Here is a 14,269-nt window from a genome sequence, read left to right on the forward strand (position 1 = left end):
AGATATAAAGTCAAAGACCCGAAAAACCAAAGTCAAAAAGATGGAGAGTGATTGGTATACATGTGTGCGTATAGATAACATAAAGAGGGTGTGTGTCTATCTCTGATTGCATCCTTTCTTGATTGTTCAATAGATAGAAAGAAACAGAGGGAGAAATAGGGCAGATTGAATTCAGATGAACAAATGAGAGAAATATGTAGATAGCAGAAGGGAGGTGCGGTGGTGAAAGATGAGTGTTGCTACTTGCTAGGGCTTATTTGAGAGAAGGGGGTGGGGGTACGCAGTACCCGGATGTGGAACAACGAAATCGAGATATATTTGCACAGATCTTAGGATTCAACATAGACTCGGTCATGCACGATAGAGTCAAAAGCTAGAGAGAGAAGGTGCTTATGCATTAAGTAATTGTAATTATTGTTAAGTATTTTGTATAACATCAAATTTAATATTATTTTATTCATAATTGTTTGTATTTTAAGCTTATAAATTTGAACGTTTTAAAAAAATATTATTATTATATTGAATCTATTTATAGAAATAGTAATATTTCTTTTATAAGATAGTGAAGATATATATATATATATATATATATATATATATATATATATATATATATATATATATATATATATATAATAGTTGAACTACTCTCTTCTTCGGTTTTACAGTCCAATCGGTTCGATTTACCAGCTCGAACCGATATTTAAAATATTGGTCAAACCAAATTTATACCGATACGTACGTAAATAAAAACCAAGTAATGATAATTTTAAATTTATGTCAAAATATTGACCACTTTAAACATATAACGAAACATACTTAAAATAAGCAGGTAATTTTTTTTTTTTTACAAGTTAACAAACAAATTTTTTATGAAAAATCAGATTATATATTATAGAGGATAAATACAAATATTTAGAGATAGAAGTGTCGATATTATTATAATGTTAAAATGGAATCTTGATTATAAAAAAATAGTAAAAAAAAAGGGTCAGCTTGATTCTACAAAGATAAAGGTCGAATTAGGACAAAAAAAAATAATAATAATATTAAAAGGCTTTCATTGATTTTTAATTTATAATTGTGAGAATTATCACACTTAACCATAGGTGACATCCTTAGACAATCGAGCTAAAATTTATATATATATATATATATATATATATATATATATATATATATATATATATATAGACACACACACACACGCACACACTAGGTTTTTGCCGTGAATCTTGAGAATATCCTTCAATTTCTAAAACTTTCAACCATTGTAGTCTGTCAAACTCCTCGCTCAAGTTTGGTTGTGCACCAGCCCGACCATAAATACCATAGGCGTACGTTCCAGGTTTATTTATGGATGGCTTATGTACGGTAATAACCATAGTTGAGGCGTTCGACCTATAGGTTTGAGTTTGTGGTTTTAGTTGGAGGTTTGTTAGAATTTTATTAAGTGTTCTCTTTTCAGGTCATAGTATATACATAACTATTATATATTATTGTTGGTGAGGTTTGCAGTATTATTAATTTTTGTTTTGTACTAAAAAACTACCAAGCATAGACGAGGGTAAGACAGGAACACCGGAGGGTAGGACAATTATAGCAATTAAACCGTTCTTAAATCCAACAAACCAATACGATCCTTCAATAGTTGTATTCCTGTTTCAAGGATACGACTTTTCTATGATCAGTTTAGCTCTGATACCAATCTGTGACCGCCCCGGTGGAGGTGGTGGAACACGCTAGGTTGTGCGACTAAGTTCATGGATCACAGGTAAACTGAATATTTTGCACAAGTACAACAAAAAACAATATAACATCTGTTTTCTATCTTGATATTAGAATACAATGTTTTTACAAATAATAAGAATACATGAATTGTTTTAACAGATAGACATATAATACAAGTAAACTGGGTCACCTATAATCCAATTCGTCTTGAAGCATGATTTATTTGTTAGAATTCGTTTATTTTTTAGAGACTCGTCGTAAGAAACCGCAAATCCATAAATGTTGACCTTTGAAGCACCTTCGGGGCCGTTTTTTAACAAATATACACTATAGGGGTTGTTTTGTAATTTCGCAAAACTATGGGGGCCGTTTGGTAATTTAATTTAACGAATATGACTGTTTTGGTAAAAGAATATCAAATGAGGGGTTGTTTTAAATAACCGGGTTCAATGTTTAGGGGTTTGGGACATCTTTTGAATAATGGGTTTATTAGGGAGGGTAGTTTTGTCATTTTATAAACAAAAAGTCATTTAGGGATTTTATGTATAAAGGGATCTCATGAGGGACTATTTGTGTTTAAGTGGTCCAACTTAATGAAATTAGGGATCATACGCCCCTGTTTTTGTCGTTCAAACGAAAGGAAGTCGAACACGAAGGAACGACATAGATACGAACAACGACGGCGGCAGAATGGAGCATAAGGCTTCGTACGGTCGATTCGCAAGCCGAGATTGAATCCGGGGTCGACGAGGCCGAAGCAAAGAAGGCGTGAAGAAGTAGCGAAGTTTCGCTCATTCCCATCCGGCTGCGAGGTGTGAAGGAAGGAGGTCTAATAGGGAGTCCGGGCGTCGCAAGCAGCGGTAGCAGCAAAGACGAATCTTCGGAGCTCTATGGTCGATGGGAACAACAGAGAAAGAAAACGAGGGGAAAGGGGGTCTCCGGTAAGGTGTCGAGAGCAGCAGCAGTGACGAAGACGAGGCCTTCGGTGGGGTTTTCTCGACGGAAGAAGAAGGGGAGGGTGTGAGGGGTGGGTCGTCGGTCGGTCTCAGTGGGTGTTGCGATGAGGCCATTTGCGATCGGTGGTTGAAAAGGGAGGCACCTTCGGTGCTTGGCTGGACCAAAGAGGGAAAAAGAATGGAAGCAGTGGATGGGAGGGTCTGCTCCGGTAGTTCCCCTGTTCTTCTTCTTTCTCTTTTTTTTTTGTTAGTTTTGATCGAAACTGATGAAGGGAATCAGTGTTTGGGTGTTGATGTTTGATAGGGAATCAATGGGTGTTTAGGTTGGGGATTGGTCATCGGAACAGGAAGGGACAAAGGTGGATACTGATGTTTCTGGTCCAATGGCGGAAAAAAAAGAAGGTAGCAGGGGGTGTTTCTCGTAGCGATCGATGATGGAATAAGGCAGCAACAAAAACGATTCTCAGGGGTTTTTGGAGGGTTCGATTGACAGGAAAGGAGCTGTGGTTTTACTGTCTTCACCGATGGAAAGATGGGTGAAGGGAGCTATTTTATTTCACATGTAACTTGTAATTGTATATATAAATCTGATCCCTCAAATTTGATTTTATTTTAACGTGATTTTTGGTGTACAACTTATAATTTAGGATTTGATTTTATTTTAACTTGATCTTTGGCTGTACAATTTAGATAATTTAGATAGTAGTAGAAAATATACATCCACACTTAAGTATAACTTAGACTTCTAATAGAATTCTAATCAAGTGGTGATTGTTTGGGATTTTAAGAAATCATTTATACCAATTTTTCCTATATATAGTGTATATATATATATATATATATATATATATATATATATATATATATATATATATATATATATATATATATATGTTTAGGTTAATTTGAGATCATTTTAATTTTGTGAGACCGTGAGACCAAATCTAAAAATAATTTTAAAATGCAAAATAAATGGAAAAATCCAAAAATTCTTTTTTTAAATATTATTTTCGGAACTTGAATTAACTAAAAAAATAAAAAAAAAATAAAAAACAATCCCGTTTTTTTTTTTTTTTTTTTTTTTTTTTTTTTTTTGAAAAATATGTGAAATATTCTAAATAGAATATTACACTGACATATTCTAAAAAATAATTTTAAAATGCAAAATAAATGGAAAAATCTAAATTTTTTTTTTTAAATATTATTTTTGGAACTTGAATTAACTAAAAAAAATATAAAAAATAAAAAAAAATCCTATTTTTTTTTGAAAAATACGTGAAATAATCTAAATAGAATATTACACTGTAGATATTCTAAAAATAATTTTAAAATGCAAAATAAGTGGAAAAACAAAAAAAAAATTAATATTATTTTCGGAACTTGAATTAACTAAAAAATTAAAAAAAAATTAAAAAAATGCGTCTCACGGTCTCACAAAATTAGGTTGTCTCACATAAACCTAACCCTATATATATATATATATATATATATATATATATATATATATATATATATATATATATATATATATATATATATATATATATATATATATATATATATATAACCACCTAAGAACAAAAAGAAAAGCAAATGATTTCAGTTAAAACAGTTTTAGTGCTTTGGCTTGATGCCTAAAGATGAGCAACCCATTAAAATTAAACTGTTTGTCAAAGAATTTCAAGAAACGTAAGTAGTTCTAATGTAGGTCGCTATTAAAAAACTCGAAATGATATTTTTTAAAGCAAATTAATAGATTCTTTCCAAAATGCACAACTAAACTCTTACAGTTAAAGAAAACCTGCGAAGTAATTATAAATAATATGATTATAAATCATTGAATCAAACACAAAAGGTGATCAATGATTTGAATGTTTGAAAACTAAAAAAGGTTTTCAATCATAAGGATTCATTATAAAGAAGCTATTATAAAGATTCATTTGCCGCCTAGATAGTGGTAATATTTGGGTATTATCATTCTCCAATGGGATGAAGATGCATGTCAGTTTCTAATCTATATCACTTACTACAGATCATAAATATGTCAATGATAAATACAAAATATTCAATTTTTATTAACAAACCAAATGAGCAATTTCAATCAATGTCGTTGCTAATATATTATAAAACATTGTCTTAGGTTACCTTTTTTTTGTTGGTATAAACTTAGTATATTTATAAACCATCATAGGCAACAATGAGCATACACTACACAAAACAAAACAAACAATAAATTAAAATGTTTAAAAGGTGCAAACTAAAATAGTTTTAGGAAGATCATAATAATTACATCTGAGATTCCCATCATAGACTTGGTCTATCCCTACTCCAAAACTTGAGTTCTAATGTCCCAGTCTTTCTATCATCAACTACAATAATATATGAATCACACAACTCATTAAGCATACAAATGTTTGGCCAAATGAAACGCTCAAAGGGAAGAAACAACAAAAAGTGAAAAACATGTACCCACATACAAACAAGATTTACTCCTTAGGTTAGGTTGAATTCATAGTTTCAAGATTGAAAACTGCATTTAGAACCTATCAAAAATACATGAATAGCATCACCATAGACACAAAAAATAAGAGAGTTGAAGACGTAACAGAAAGATCAAAGACCAATATGATAAATTTTCCAAAAAAAAAAACTCTCACAATTGGCATAACAGAGATGTAATCAGATAGCAGCAATGTTACCTTTTGTCATCGGATAGAAACAAGAGGCCAAGAGCAATTGTCGATTGTTAATATAGATGTTCTTTATCTTAGACTTTGGAAAGCCAAAAGCAAAGCCACACAGATTGTTAATAAAGGAATAATTTACCGATTTAAAGGAAATCAAAATTCCAAAACTGCCTCAAACTAATTTGCTCTAAAAAAAATATTAATTTCAATAAATTTGACGGAATACAAAGAACTTACATTCAATCATCATCTTCTCCTTTTAACTGGTACTGGGTATGTTTCAACCCCTTCAGTCTGTTTCAACCGGTATTGGGACTATTTCAACCACTTTGGTCTCTTTCAACCGGTATTGGGTATATTTCAACCCCTTCGGTCTCTATCAATTAGTATCAAGTCGATTTCACCCTACGACTAACACATATAATCATAAGAGTAAGATTCACAGATACATCAAGCATATACAGCATAACTGGTAATTATCACGAAGATAATCTTCATCCTATGAAATAGTCTAATGGGTTGGCATTGGTGCCTTTGACCCACAGACGAAGTGAAGAAAACTCATAAGAGTAAGATTCACACTCAACCCGTTGACTCGTGAGATCCTCTCACTATATCATAAGTAATAAAACCCTAATTAGAAATTAGGTCAATAACCCAACCCGAGAGTCCAAACCCTAAATCTCGGCTTTAAGGGTAAAAGGCTGCTTTACCGTTCCCTTATTGGGTCTAACATACCAAGGCCCAAATCCAAACTAGCCCAAAATCCCAAAAGGCATTCCAAGTCCAATATGGGCCTAAATATGTAAAGGCCCAACTCAGAAAACTTGTGCTCCAATAAGGGCCCAAAACCCTATAGCCCAATATTGGCCAAAACTAAAAGCCCAAAAACCCCCTTCACAAGTATTCTCAGCATAACCTCAGTACAAGCGACGTACTCGGATGCTTCACCAGATCAGGACCTAGGCGTGTACGCTCAACATACATATGCATACGCCCGACATATGCCCCCATTTTCCAATTCCTCCTTTTAAAGTCTTAATTAGTTAAGACCTACCGTCCAATTTTAGATCTAAGCTTATTAAAACATATTAAGCCGTAAAGTTGCAAACTTTATGCTTTTGCTTGGCATAGAAATGTCAAATCTTGGATTTTAACAACCCAACTTCATGAAACAACCCTCAATCCGTACATGGTTGGGCTTTAACCATCAAGACATCATTTTTATGCACAAAGGACTTCAGAAACACTAAGATCTATCATCATAACCTTCTGGAGTAGCGTATACTCTCAAGAAACACTTTAAGGGACCAAAATAACCCAAAAACACTAACTACCTAGAACTAAGAGATGAATTATTAACGTAGGAACTTTATAACTTCAAGAAGCTAGAAATGGTGAATAAGATCTGGATCTACAACCTTCCTCTTGTCCAATGCTTCTCCAGTAGTCTTCTCCTTCTTCAACACACACCACAAACAAACAAAACACACACACACACACATAAGGTCAAACTCTTTGGAAAATAGATTAAGGTTTCGAGGTTAGATCAAAAAGGCAATGGAGGCTTATAAGGTGAACGACCTGGGGAGCTTAATGAGTTTAAATAGGGTGCAAACCCTAAAAATTAGGGTTTTCCTTTACCCTGCGTACGTATGGGTATGACCAACGTGCCAGGGGAATGTCTTGACTCACGAACGCTTATTAGTACGCCAAACATACCATACCTACGCCCAATGTACTAGGGTCCAAGGAAGAAAATTTGCAATAATTACTAAGGGTTTACCTGACAAATCGGGTTTTACATTTCAGCAACATCTCTTTCAACCTTACTCAACCTTTTATCCAAAGATTAAGTAATCTGCATAATTAGAGATATTTGGGAAAGCACATACCTTAGAGTTTGCCCAAATCCCTCGTGAAAGATCTACTATGCTCAAGAGTCATATTAAAGTTATATTGCTAATAAACATATGGTACTAATGGGTCACACTAACAACTTGATACGGTTTATTATTTATTAGAAATTGGTTTTAATAAATATTCTGTAAACTCTTATAATTAACTGGAAATTATTTATTTCTTGGAAATAATAATTTTCATTAACAAGTAAGTTAATAATATCATATGGTATGGTTTATTAAGTAATGCACAACATTTTTGGACTAGATGAATCTTTTTGTCTTTCATTAGCAAGTAAGTTAATAATATCATATGGTATAATAATAATAATAATAATAATAATAATAATAATAATAATAATAATAATAAAAATAAAACATGGCTAGCTTTCTGGCTCTAAAACCATGACTTTCTAAGAGAGTGAAATGTATGCAGTTTGTATTAATTTATTGAAAAGAATGCAACCTAAGAAGGCATGGTAGGACACTTTCATGACAAAGGGGACATGTCCGCTTAAAGTGTTATGATCTAATGGTTATTATCTTCACTTTATGGCTTAAGACTTGATGCTTGAATTTTGGATTCTTGATTCTTCACGCATAAACCGTAAATAGAGAGTACTCTCTTACTCTCTCCATATTCTTCAAGACTTTGAGTCTTTGTTTCTTGCTTTTTTTCTCTTTTTGAACCATAATTATGTTTTGTTCAAAGCTTAATATTTTTCTTACAAAGACTAGCACATTTACATCAAGTTGAGTTATTGTTGGTATCTTAAAGGTTCCACATTCTCCATCAACTTCCAAGCCTCACAAAGAAACAAAAGAACTACAAAGTTTGTTATTTATTCATCCCTTCTTTTGTTGTTGATTTTATCTTTCTACAACTTACAAGATGATCCTTTGTGGGTATAATTTATTATGTTATTTCAAAATCTTAAAGTCTTCTATTTTCCATTTTACTTGTTTGTGAAACTAATTTTAAAACTAGCCCAACATCTCAAAATAAGACCCTGATACCAACTTTTAACATCCCATAAATGCTAGTAAAAAATTTCATTTTCAACCACCAAAAACCATAGAATCGTTTGTTCAAAAGCCAACAATGTTCAAACGTATTCCCAAATATGAGAGTAAATCAAAAATAGCTAATGCGGAATAAATCTCCAGGGGATGTTGTGTAATCAAGCCATTCCATTTCCTTTGGAACTAGAAGTACTTGAAAAACATATTAAACATAAATCGTAAGAACAAAGCTTAGTGAGTTCCCCAAAATATCATATACCATACATACGATAATGAATGTTATGGGTCGAATCATAGTCTTACAATCATTTCTTGGTACAAATCATGGTCTTTCCTTGCAATGTCGAGGGCCAAATATTGATCTTATATACAAGTGCCAAGGGCCATATCCCTATTTTCCATGCAAGTATCACAAAGACAACTATCATTCTATAAATTCCAGGGGACAGATCCTGGTCTTACATACAACTAACAAGGTCCAGATTTTGGTCTTTTATAAAATCAACAGGGGCCAGATCTTTTTCTTTGATACATATGCGAGGGGCCACATTCTATTGTTCCTTGAATGTATCACTAAGACAACTAGCGTCCTACATAGTATAGTGAGAAAACTCACCGCACTCTCATAGCCGAACAATCACAACTCGAAAATTCCCGAAACCGGAGCTACAACCCACCTATAGAAATATCCAAGGTCAAACTTCCATTCACACTCAAAGGCTAATTTTTTTTTTTTTTTTTTTTGTAAAAGTCAATCAAGTCAAAAAGTCAACGGTCAAGTCAACATCAGTTGACTTTGACGTCATGATTCATCCATGGTTATTTGATGAGGAACGAACTTAGACTTGATCAAAATCTTGGTCACGATCCAACTAAGCCACGTCAAATCTACTGTTACTTAGTGATGGTCATGCCACCACATCGTGACATAGTCTATCCAAAACAGTCGATGAGCCTAATCGTCACGTCTTGACACCTATATAGTCACGTCGTGAATACTACATTGGGGCAGCTTAATAAAGTAATCCCTTAATCCTTTAAGCCACACATCCCAACTTTCCTAAGGGATTCTAAACAATTAGAATTGGTTCACTATGATGTATGGACCAATGAGAACATATTCAGTTGGTGGCACACATACTTACATTTATTGACGGCTATAATAGAAAAAACATGGTTTTGTAGAACATTTTTATGTAAACACCATCACCAGAGACCAGATCCGATGTGGTGGTGGAACCATCATCGGCCACCATGAGATACACCACACATATAAACACCAAATCTAACATGAAATAACAGAAATACATCAATATATGATCACAGTCTAGTGGTGTTTGACTAGACATCAAAGAAATTAATTAGTGACGAGCTAGAGAGAAGGAAGAGTTGGTCATAAAACAAATCTAGTACATATCCAACTGAGATTTCGCCGGAGATTGAACTTTCAGAGAAAAAAAAAACGAGTTGATGAGTTCCAGAACAAAAATGAGTAGATTAGCACATGTAAGTTGCAATGATATCTGCGATTTGTGATTTGTGATGCTCTAACAACGACAAAAATGATAGGAGAACAGATTTGATGTGAATCCAACGATTAAATGGTGAAATAAGAACAAAAAACTTTCTGAAATAACATAAAATACTCAGATCTACACCTGATTTGGCCATATTCGGTGTGAGAGAAAATAATGGCGGTCGTCAGTGGTTTTGTAATCGTTGACAGTCCCTTTATTTTTTCAGATCTGGAACCACCACAGAGAAGTGAGGTGGCAATAATAGTGTAGTGACAAAGGAAGGACGAGACATGCGTTAGGCCGACATCAACGACGATGGTGGCAGAAGCAACGATGGTGGCTCCGATGACGGTGATAGGTGCCGACGATGGTGGTGGTGGTCGGCAACGGTAGGAGGTAAGAGAGAGAGAGAGAGAGATAAAGAGAGAGACGAGAGAAAAGTTTTCTTGTGAGATAAGATTGATAAAACATGTCTCATGATTTAAGTTATAAGGTAAAAATAGTGGTTTTTATGGTTCTTAACTTTTTATGGTTCTAATTTGAACTGTTACCTCTCTCTCTCTCTCTCTATATATATATATATATATATATATATATATATATATATATATATATATATATATATAGTGTGTGTGTGTGTGTGTGTGTGTGTGTGTGGCTAGGTTATAATGTGGATGATATCTATTGTGTGGTCGTAAGGATAATTGTGGACCAATAGATGAATAAAATGAATGGTAATGAGTTGAGGGTCTATGATATTACTATGAGATATTATGTACTATATAATCACATAAATTTTAGTATAAGAGTATTTTAGTCAATTAAACTACATTTCAAAAAGGAAATTTCAAATTTTCAGGTGTTATTAATTCTCTTAATTTTAAAAATATAATTTTAATAGATAATAATTCTTTTATTTCGGGCCATTCTAACAGAAAATGTTTATGAGTATCTTGAAACATTGTTGAACCATAAAAAAATAAATATTTTGACAAAATACATATTTTGAAAGAATAAACTTTTTGAAAAATAACAAAATTTTGAACCATCAATTGGAGAATAAAAACAAAAATTGCACTAATTCTTAAAGAATATGGGTAACAATTGCTAAGAATTACATTTATTGTTATATAATAAAACTAAGAACGGTTAAAAATTGAAAAAAAAAACATCAAAATCTAACAAAAGACACTAATACATTCTAAAATAATATTGTTGCTGATAATCACTTTCAATTTTGCAGTTCGTTCTTCAAGCATCTGTGAAACCAAATTCAATTGTAGTTTAGAACCCAATAATACATTAGCAAATGGAAAATAAAAAAAAGTAATTCTTTTGTACAAATCTTTGAAACCAAATCCAGTTAGTGATGAAATATCATGATTCCATTCCAATAGAATTGAAATTCTTGATTCAATTCCCACAGAATTGGATTCAATTCTAGCAGAATGATCCATCACCAATATTATATCAATGCAAAATGAAAATTCAGAATGTTAAACAAACAAAAAAAATGGAATGTAACATCTAAGAAAGTAAAAGAAATATAAAAAATGGAAACAAGCCATTAATTTGAATTGAATGGTCGAGAAATAAGAAATTAATATAAGAAAAAGCGTTCAATAAACTAAAAAACAAAACTACAAAACTAGAAATAAAGAATTAATAGTATAACAAAAATCACAATTCAAATCTCTCTTTGAGGCAAATTATCAAAGAGTGGATGACATAATCAATACAGCCATTCCAGATCTCTCTTTGAGGCAAATTATCAAATAGGTGTTGAAATATTTACTCACCTATGAAGTTATAAAAAAAGACTTGTAGCTTTGTATTTACCCGACAATATTTCCCTTTTTTTTTATATGTGTAACAATATTCTTATTATATAACGTGTTCATTTTATATACATATAAAAATAAATAACAAAGCTAAAGTTTTGGAAAAGAAGTTGAACGATTTGGGGAATCAAGGATTTGTATTACTATATACTATCCAATGAAAGAATATCTAGATTTGAATTGTGCTCAAGAGACGCATTTTGTTGAACATAAGGTGTGTAGGAATGAAAAACACTACCACCTCTAGCTATATGAAATTGATACAGGGACATCTCATTAATTCAAGATTTACCACAACTAGAAATTCCAATGATAATTAGAAGTATAATTACCTCGAACCATATAGGCAACAAGGGAGCATTTTTTTTTAGGAATAAAGCAATGATAATTTATCGAATGGTTACCTGGAACCATAAGAGGATGGTGATTTAACCTTGAACCATAAGAGGATGGTGATTTAACCTTGCTAAAATTGAAAAAGGTAAAGAATGATTTTAGTAAAAAAAAAAAAAACTTGTGGCCTTGTTGATCTGATAATGGTTCTTAGGTGCGTCGATAAATCAACGGTGGCGGCTCATCAAGGTCTTGTGGTGCACCGGCAATGGTGATCTCAGATTAGGGCTGGATCGATGGCGGCTTTTTGTGTGATCCTGAAGATTATGAAAACGAGATCGATGAAGGTTTTCCATGAGGCGTGGTATGGTTGAGGGGGCCTTCGATTTCTGTTACATAATGGTGACAACGATGGTGTTACTTTGGTGAAGCGATGATGATAAATTTGTGTGGCTTCTTAACAGCCAAAAGAAGCACGTGACATTTTTCTAATGCATTATTTTTTTGTGAGGCTTCTATTATATTCTGTAATATTAGATTGGTGAACAAAGAGGAAAACATAGGTCAAGGTATAGTGATGTGTACTAGGGAGGAAATAGGATGGTGTGTAAAAAGAAATTTAAATCCCATTTGAGTTTCATTCCAAGAGAATAATAATAATTGGTGCTGCTTTAGAAAACCAAAGATGAACAGGATCACAGATGATAAATGAATTTCAACTTCTCACAACCAAAAATTCTAAGGCAATGACGACTAATCATTTTTGATAATCATGTCATGATAGAAATTATAAACGTAGCATCATGAGTTTTAACTAAAAATAATCTCAAAATATCATACGAAGTCTATCATAAAAAAAAGATTACAACTAGACATTAATATATTATGCGTGCTCAAAGAGAAAAAAAATATATCAAAGAAATTAAAATTCCTTAAAATTCTATATGCTTCTTTTTGTCCTTATGAGCTCAATGCTATTGTATTTCTTCATATGCATGGCGGAGCTTTATTAGGACTAGCGGGGACTATGACCCCACACTATATTTTTAATATATATATATATATATATATATATATATATATATATATATATATATATATATATATATATATATATATATATATATATTAAACTAAAAATATAAAATTTTAGTTATGCTCCTGCTCACCAATTTTTAAAAATATTATATTTTCAGCCCCAAATCATATGTTGAAGTCCCGCCTCTTGATATGCACGCTAGATGAGCATTATTTTGGAAATTTCAAGATTTTTATCTAAAGAAAATAGTATATTCTAGTTGCAAAACATTCATTTTCGAATGATTAATGCAATGATGAATATACACTTGAAATGTTCTAAAAGATATCATAAGAAGATTAAATGAACACTAACTTACACCGACAGGACCGGTTAGAACATTAACAAAAGAGTGCTCTTTGTTAGAGTTTTTTCAAGGGAAAAGTAATTAAAAAGAAAAAGCTTGATTTGTCTCTTCATTAGGACAACGTTTTCAAGTTACTTAAATTGAAGCCTCATGGAACACAATTGTGGATAAATTGAAGTCTAAACTTTCAATTTGGAAGGCCAAAACCCTCAGTCTCGGTGGAAGAATTACTCTTGCCAAATCAGTATTGGGGAACCTACCTACATTCTTCCTATTTATCTTTGGTGCCCCGAACTATACAGTTATCGCGGTCAAAATTTCAATAGCGGTCACATGCCGCTATTTGAGATCGCGGTTATCGCGGTGGTATTGCGGTGATATAGCGTTTTTTTAATATTATGTATAATTTATAATTTTATATTATATTTATATAGAAGTTATATATATTTGAATATTAATACTATAAGTTTATATATAATTAAGATCATAAACCTAAAAAGTTATATAAAAACATAACATAATATTCTATTTTGGTAATAAGGAAACTACGTAGTGTCAAAGTGTCAAATAGAGATTAATTGTATTGCCCGTATTCAATATCGTATTAGTAGGTCATGGTTGATATAAAGAGTTAAGTCCCAAGTCGTAGCCTCATAGGTGTGGTTCGATTTACAAAAAGCATTAATGGAGTCCGACCATAGCAGCTCAAGTCGTCGTGAGTACAGAAAAAGATGAGAAAAAGAGTTGTCGGTAGACGTAGTTGCTTTGAATGCTTTTAATTATGTTAGTTGTTTGGGCATTTTAAAATGAAAGTGTAGTGAGATCAGTAAAACTAGTTTTTCATTGACAAAGTAACAAATGACCCTAAATGTGAACGAAAATTGAATAGCGCCCA

Source organism: Lactuca saligna, chromosome 2, assembly GCF_052625555.1.
Source record: "Lactuca saligna cultivar CGN05327 chromosome 2, ASM5262555v1, whole genome shotgun sequence".
Lineage (NCBI taxonomy): Eukaryota > Viridiplantae > Streptophyta > Magnoliopsida > Asterales > Asteraceae > Lactuca > Lactuca saligna.